Source organism: Lissotriton helveticus, chromosome 12, assembly GCF_964261635.1.
Source record: "Lissotriton helveticus chromosome 12, aLisHel1.1, whole genome shotgun sequence".
NCBI lineage: Eukaryota > Metazoa > Chordata > Amphibia > Caudata > Salamandridae > Lissotriton > Lissotriton helveticus.
Genome location: NC_136073.1, coordinates 15,975,357 through 15,984,060, shown reverse-complemented (window position 1 = coordinate 15,984,060; position 8,704 = coordinate 15,975,357).

Here is an 8,704-nt window from a genome sequence, read left to right as displayed (position 1 = left end):
TTTATTTTTGAATAAGCTAAATTGAAAAGCTGCTATCAAAGCAATCAGGTTTACGGGTGTAGAGTAAAGAGCACTGGCCTGTGCTGATGATATAATTGTAGTATCTAGCGATATCAAAACAGCTCTTCCGGCAACAAAAATATTAGCGGCAAAGTTTGGTCATTTTTCGGGGTATAAACTTAATATAGAAAAAACTCAAATACTATATGCGGGTAAGGATCCTCCGACAGGAGTAGTAGTAACATCTGAGGCAACATATTTGGAAATAATAATTACCCCTATGGTGGATAAGATCGTTGCCCTGAAAATTCTTCCAGTCATTGAGAAGGTAAATGCTTTAATGATCTTTTACACACCAGATTTACTGTGTTGTTTTATTTTTCTTAATTCAGTTTCAATCTATTTTTTGTTATTCATTTTCTAAAACTCAAGTACAATTATTTCTGTAGAAGAAAATATTTATATGGTGAGATAGAACAGGATCTCATGGTGTTTCTTTCTAATATAGAACTAGCAGCCAGGCCCCATTCTCAAAATAAACTCACTGCTTGTTGCAAATTCGCCCAATAATGCTTTTCAGGGCCTCGCTTTTAAATTGCCTTTTTGCCCATATCTCAACCTGTTGTGGTACCAGAGCGACGGGACCACCATCAACTTGATCAGAACTACTTGGCCTTTCTTTTACTGTCAATGTCTGAATCATCACCCTAAGTTAGAGAGTGACAAGGGAATCTAAAAATAAGCACCTTCACTGCCTTACAAATTTTCTTTAAGAGTGTTTGTTCTACAGCTGGGAGAACTTTGGGGCATATTATCAAAAAACGGCGTTAAAATAATTGCAGCTTTAGCGGTAGGAAACTGCAGCTAAAGCAGCGATAATGGGCTTGATAATGTACCTTTGTGAATTCTCATAGAAGCCCAGGTTCTGATGTGAACATGGGTTTTCTATTGGAATTCTCAAGGGCATATTATCAAGCCCATTATCGCTGCTTTAGCGGCAATTTCCTGCTGCTAAAGCGGTGATCATTTTAACACCGTTTTTGATAATATGCCCCTTTGTTTTCTAAGGGTTTGTGCACAGTAATGTTTCAGTAGATGTGGAAAACTGAAAACTGTATAAAGTATTGCATATGTGAATATGGGGCATATTAGCAAGAACCTCGTTAAAATTATCGCAGTTTTAGCGGCAGGAAACTGCCCCTAAAACAGCGATAATGGGCTTGCTAATATGCGTTATAGAATTCCAATAGAAGCCCAGGTTAGATGTCCTGCACATCTAACTTGGGTTCTTGGGTTCTTGCTAATATGCCCCTTTGGGGTCATATTAGCAAGGCTGAGCGATAATTATCGCTAAGTGCGCTTAGCGATGTATTTTTTATCGCCTGCTATCGCTGGTTTACATCGCGGAGATAACGCGCAATTATCAACGTTTATCTCCAAAGCGATAATAAACCAGCGATAGCGGCGATTTCTCCAGCAATAACGCGGGAATTCCAGCGATGAATTCCCATCGCTAAGGAAAAGGTCGCTAATGGGCAGGTGAGGATTCAGCCATAGAATGCACCTCCCATAGAAAATAATGGCCAAGTCAGGATTTTAGCAGGTGTTAAAATCCAGCGATAATCGCGGTTAGCAACAGGTTTTTTTTTCGGTTCGCGGGCAATGCTAATAGGGAGAAGTTGTGTTAGCGACTTCTTCCTATTGCTTTTAGTGAGGAACGCCTACTTTGCATGTTATTAGCGATAAATATTGCTGACATGCAAAGTGGTAAAAAAACGGCCGCTATTGCCATTAAACTGTCGCTAACAGCTGTTAGCGACAGCTTGCTAATAGGGCGTTAAAAATGTCGCCGCTCTATCGGAAAAAAGTGCTGCTAAAGTGGCGATACTGCCCTTGCTAATATGCCCCTTTGTCCTTAGCGGCTAATTGTATGGTTGCTATTTAATGTTTGTTTGCTATTCAGTTTTACTGTGATATCGTATTTCTCCTAATTGTGTTTGAATCTATTGTAAGTAATCTACACCCCAAAGTTCAAGTTGAAGTGCAGTTATTTCTGTTCAACCCAATATTTATATGGTGTGATAGAACAGAGGGGCATATTATCAAGGGTGGTGAGAGGGAATTTTCACTGCTTTAGTGGCCGTTTTCGACCGCTAAGCGGCGATAATTCTATCGCCCTATTAGCAAGCTGTCGCTAACAGCAGTTAGCGACAGCTTTTAGGTTATAGCGAGCAGTTTGGGGCCCGCTTTGCATGTTAACGATATTTATCGCTAATGACATGCAAAGTGGGCGTACCCAAACTATTAGTGACTGAAAACAGTCGCTAACATCGCTATAGCCTATTAGCAAGGCAGGCGTAGCGATGGAAACATTCGCGTTAAGCGTGAATATCTCCAAATACTAACACCTGCCTAGACCAGTTCTTAGCCATGTTATCCAATGGGAGGTGGATAACATGGCTAAGAGCATTTTGTCGCTAATGCGTGAATATCGCTGTATTCGCAGCGATATTCAGGCATTTCGCCGCTATTGCTGGAAAATGTATCGCTTTTGAGCTAAACGTTGCTAATAGCACGTTATCTCAGCGATAAATTCTGGCGATGCTCAGCGATAAAAAAATCATCGCTAAGCCTATTTAGCGATAAATATCGCTAATCGTTGGTAATATGCCCCAGAATGTCATGGTGTTACTAACTCTAATATAGAACTAACAGCCAGGCCTCAGTCTAAAAAAACAACAACAAAACAACAAAGATCTATCACAGGGGCTCTTTCCAGCACAGAGAAGAGCTGCTGCTACTATAAAATTCACTACTTGCTGGAAACTCGGCCCATAATGCTTTGCAGGACCTTGCGTTTAAATGGCCTTCCCACCCATATCTCAGCCGGTGGTGGTAACAGAGCGACAGGACCACCAATAAAATCTTCAGCTAGACGGAGCCTTGCTTTTTTTGTCAACTTTCAGGTCTTCACCCTAAGTTAGAGGGGGCGTCAAAATCATCATCTTCCCTGCCTTCCAGTGCAATTTAAGTTGTGTCAAAGCCCAAAGACCTAAGTGTGGTGTGTTAATACACGTTCAATATATTGTTTGTGTGGCTCTGATTTCCAGGGGATAATTGTGTGCTTTTTAACTCAAAGATCTTTGGCAGAGCAAGTTTAATTAGACGTCTTATTTCTTTAAATCTATCTTAATATATATATTAATTTCCTCAAGTTGCAGTACGGGTATTTCTATAGAACACATTTTTTTAAGCGGGGAGATAAAAAAGAATGTCATGGTTTTACTTTCTAATATAATAGAACTAACAGCAAGGCCTCTCTCCCAAAAAATCAACAAAACGACAAAGTTATATCACAGGGACTCTCTCCAGCACAGCAGGAAAGCTGCTAGTATAACATTCACTGCTTGCTGCAAATTCGACCCATAATGCTTTGCAGGGCCTTGTCAATGAATTGCATATTCACACATATCTCACCGGTGGTGGAACCTGGGTGACGAGACCTCCACTAAATTGTTCAACACAACGCAGACTTGCTTTTCTTTTCAACTTTCAGGTCACCCCGCTAAGTTGGAAGGGGCGTCAAAATCATCACCTTCCCCGCCAGGGCTTTGTAATTGTACAATGTTTCAAAGCTGGGACTTTTGTTCTACAGCTAAGCTTGTTGTTTCGTTCGGGCCATTTGTGAGTAATCACATTGTAAGTTGATTGGTAGATTTAAAAATACAAAATGTGTTGTTTGTGTAGTTGTTATTGCTTGAGGTTTACTCTATGCCTATAAATCTATGTTCGTTGGCTAAGTACTTATAGTAGGAAGTTCTATTTCTTATAATTTGTTTTTGATTGCTCATTATTTAAAATTGCAGTACAATTATTACTGAAAAAAACACAATTTTTATGCGGTGAGTTAGAACAGGGTGTTATAGTGTTACTTTCTAATAAAGAACAAGCAGCCAGGTCTCGTGCTAAAAAACACAAACAACAAAACATCAAAGATATATCACAATGATCTTCTCCAGCACAGCAGGAAAGCTGATGCTATAAAACTAATTGCTTGCTCCAAAATCTGCCCATAATGCTTTGCAGGGCCTCGCCTTTAAATTGCCTTTTGACCCATATCTCACTTGCTGGTGGTACCAGGGTGACGGGACCACCACCAAATTGTTCAGCATGATCTAGCCTTGCTTTTCTTGTCAACTTTCAGGTCACCGCCCTAAGTTTGAGGCAATGTCAGAATCATCACCTTCCTCACCTGCCTATGCAATTGTTGTTGGTGATTGTAGACTGGAATTTTTGTTCTACAGTTAGGAGTTGATTGTGTGTGAGTAACTTTGTGTATATTCATGATGTAGATAGTCTGGAAGGTAAAACTAATATGTGAGGATTTGTTTATGGGATTTTTCTTTTTAGTGGTAGACTCAATGATCCTTTACAAACCAGATTTGCTGTGATGTTTTATTTTTCTTAATGTAGTTTCAATCTATTTTAGTTAATCATTTTCTAAATCTGAAGTGCAGGTATTTCTTTAGAGCAAAATACTTATATGATGAGATAGAACAGGATCTCATGGTGTTTCTTTCTAATAAAGACCTGACAGCCAGGCCCCATTCTCCAAAAAACAACAAAGATATATCACAGGGGCTCACTCCAGCACAGCAGGAAAGCTGCTAGTATAAAATGCACTGCTTCCTGCAAACTCGGCCCATAATGCATTGCAGGGCGTTGCCATTAAATTGCCTATTCACACATGCCTCAGCCAGTGGTGTTACCAGAGTGACGGGACAACCACCAAATTGTACAGCACGACATAGCCTTGCTTTTCTTCTCAACTTTCAGGTCATCGCCCTAAGTTTGACGCAACGTCATAACCATCACATTTCCCACCTGCCAATGTATTTTGTTTTAGTTGTTGTTTCAAAGGTGGGCTATTTATTCCACAGCTAAGAGTATATTTTTTTATGAGAAGCTTTGGTATACAAATATTGTAGGTAGTTTTGAAGTTTAAAAAATATATAATGCTTTGTTTGTGTGCTTTTCCTTTTTAGTGGTTTATTCAATGATCTTTTACAAACAGTTTCCTACCATGGAAACGTGCTCACACGTATTCTTGTTAAAAGTGTGCATGGCTTTCCAGGAGAGGCTGTGGAGTGCACTTCCATATTTCATGGGGTGCAGGGGGGAAATATTTCCCTCATGAAGAAAAAAACAAACACAATTTTCTCTTGGTGGAAATCCTGCCTGCATTCTTGACTGCTGTAGCTTGTCTGAGTACACCTGAAATCATTTGCACCCTCCCCCCGGACCTCTAAGTGACACACGTCCAACACATACCAATGTGGACACACTCTTGCTAACTAACGCACAGGGCATGGGCATCGCAGCTGTGTGGCACGTGTAGTTTCGCACTGGATACGTTCTAGTGTTCAGCATGTTGTCACACACACTGAACACCCACCCACCACAGGCGTCATCAGTCAGATGACCCTGCTAAATAAAAAGGGCTGAGCGCACGTGCTCAGGGCCAGTTAACCAACCATCTACACTGTGTACGTGTCACCTCCTTTTAGCAGTATGAGGGCCTAGGGCCCAAATACCAAAGCACGTGCTGGTGTTTATGCGGTGGACCCAATTCACAAAGAAAGTCGTTCATCTGCATCCGCAGGTCTACTCCCTGATGTGGGTGTCGATTTGTAGCGTTCACAAGGCTTTTCCAGAAGTATACATACCCAAAACTGCACAAGTGACAAATTAAGCATTTATATATTAGGGCCTATCAGTTCCCACTATGTCCACAAGATGGCAGCAGCCGACTGGGAATGTTTTTCTTGGCCCGCTGTATGGCGCTGGGGGGTGTCTGCTGCTGGTACATGCTCAGTAGCCCCTCCCTCCACATTGGGCACCAGCAGGCACCAGTCTCGCCTGCCAAGCGCCAGCCTTAGCCAGGGGCACCGGCTGCTGCCAACAGAATTCCTGCTCCTTGTCGGACACCTGGCAGTGGCAGCTTCAAAAGCAGTCTCCGAAGGAGTCTGCTTGGCACACAGGTTCAAGGCGCTACATCTTATTACTTAGAAAACTCAGGCGTTAGCAGAGCGGCGGGGACTCATGTCCAGCCTCAGCTCAGGTCCAGGGGCTTTTTATCTTATGACCCCCACGTTTATTCACGTTTTTCTGTCTATGTTGTTGATTTTATTTCTCATTAGTTGCACTTAATAATTATGGGGCACATTAGCAAGGGCCAGGCGGGCAACTAGAGCCAAATTTCGGGGGGGCTGAAAAATATTTCAGGGGGGGGCTAGTTCTTCCAACCATAGACAGAGTGGCTGTAAGAAGGGGTGAACACACAACAAAAGCCTCATTTACAAGTAAATGATCTTTTAAAGACCTGTTAAGTACTCGGGTGCCGCTGCAATTAGATGCTCAACAGCCCGCGAAGCTGTCGCAACCAATGGGTGTTGCGTGCCTGGCAAGGGCACTATCGCCGCTTTATCGCTCTATTAGCAAGCTGTCGCTAACAGCAGTTAGCGACAGCTTTTAGGTGATAGCGACCGGATTGGGGCCCACTTTGCATGTCAGCGATATTTATCGCTAAGGACATGCAAAGTGGGCGTACCCAAACTGAAAGCAGTCGCTAACACAGCTATCGCCTATTAGCAAGGCAGGCTGTGTGATTAAAAAAGTTGCGCTAAGCGCGATTCTCGCCAGAACCTAACGCCTGCTCAGACCATGACTTAACCTTTAGCTCCAATGGGAGGTGGATATTCAGGTTAAGTCCCCATTAGCGTTAATGCCTGAATATCGATGGATTTCCAGCGATATTCACGCATTGAGCCGCTATCGCCGGATATTTTATCGCATTAGAGATAAACGTTGCTAATAGCATGTTATCTCTTCTATAATATCCGGCGATAGACAGCGATATAAAAAAATGTGCTAAGCGCATTTAGCGATAAATCTAGCTATTTGCTGCTAATATGCCCCTATATTGCCACGGCTCCTGGTAATGTACACTCACCTTTTTCTGGGGGCATATTAACAAACGGCAGCGATAATTATCGCTGGCCGTGCTTAGTGAGAAAATAGGGGCATATTAGCAAGGGCAATATCGCCACTTTACCGGGACTTTTACCCGCTAAAGCGGCGATAATTTTATCGCCCTATTAGCAAGCTGTCGCTAACAGCAGTTAGCGACACCTTTTATGCGATAGCTATATGTTTGGGGCCCGCTTTGCATGTCAGCGATATTTATCGCTAATGACATGCACAGTGGGCGTACCCAAACTATTAGCGACTGAAAACAGTCGCTAACACAGCTATCGCCTTTTAGCAAGGCAGGCGAAGCGATAAGAAAAATTGCGCTAAGCGCGACTATCGCTAGAATCTAATGCCTGCTAAAAAGTTGACTTACCTGTATAGTCAATGGGGGGTGGATTATCAGATTAAGCCCCCATTGGAGTTAATGCGAGAATATCGCTGGATTTCCAGCGATATTCTCGCATTTTGCCACTATCGCTGGATATTTTAGCACAATGGAGAAAAACATTACTAATAGTATATTTTCGCCGCTAAAATATCCAGCGATAGGCAGCAATAAAAAAAAATCCGCTAAGCGCATTTAGCGATAAATTTCGCTATTTGTTGCTAATATGCCCCCTAATTATCGCCGACTATCGCAGAAAATTTTCGCCATGCTAGCGCTGTATTAACAATGCATAGCACAATGGCGACAATTTCCCAGCAATAGCGATGTTTTCCATGGAACATCGCTGGTTTTCCAGCGATGTTCCATGGAAAACGGCGATAAACTTGCGGATATGACCCTGTGGTCGTATCAGCATAATCCACCCCCAATGATAAGTATAGCTAAATCTGCATTATAGCAGATGTTAGTTTTTGGCGAAAACAGCGGTTTACTCCAAAAACTAACGTCTGCTAAAATGCATGGGCATCCTTGTAAATATCACAATGTGCACATCAGCAATATTTACAAGGTTGTACTGCCCAGTGACGCCCACTTTGCATCTCATTAGAGATGCAAAAGGAGGCATCGGGTAAAAGGGTGCTAACATGCGCTAATGCATGTTATCACCTTCTAGTAAATAGGGCGATATTTTTATCTCCACTTTTTTTGGCTTTAAAAGCCAAAAAAGCGGAGATATGTCCCTTGTAAATATGCCCCTTGGTTCTTTTGTAAAGCGTTCTGACACCTTTGGTTAGAGTTTGCGCTATGTAAAACTGCATTAAATAAAATAAAATAAACAGCAGATCCATTGCTTTCCCTGGGGCAGCTTTCGCAACAAGTTCCTTAGCGAAGAGTAAGGACGAAAGGGTGACACGGAGATATAAGGGGTGGGGGGTATGGGGGCAGAGAGATAGAGGGAGAGATGGAGAGGGAGGGAGAGAGCGAGAGAGAGGGGGAGAGAGACAGAGAAGGGGGGAGAGACTTGGGGGCATATCATCAAAGACCGGCGATAATTATCGCTAAGCGCACTTAGCGCTAGGATAATTATCGCTGGGTAACGTGAAATTTTATCGCTGAGATAGCGTGCTATTAGCAACGCTTATCTCAAAATCGATAAACTTCCAAGCACTAACTGCCAAATGTGAGATTATCGCTGGACACCCAGTGATAATCTCACAAAGTTTGGCGTTAGCTTGATGATAGGGCGAGACATACTTAGCCATGATATCCATCTTACATAGGATA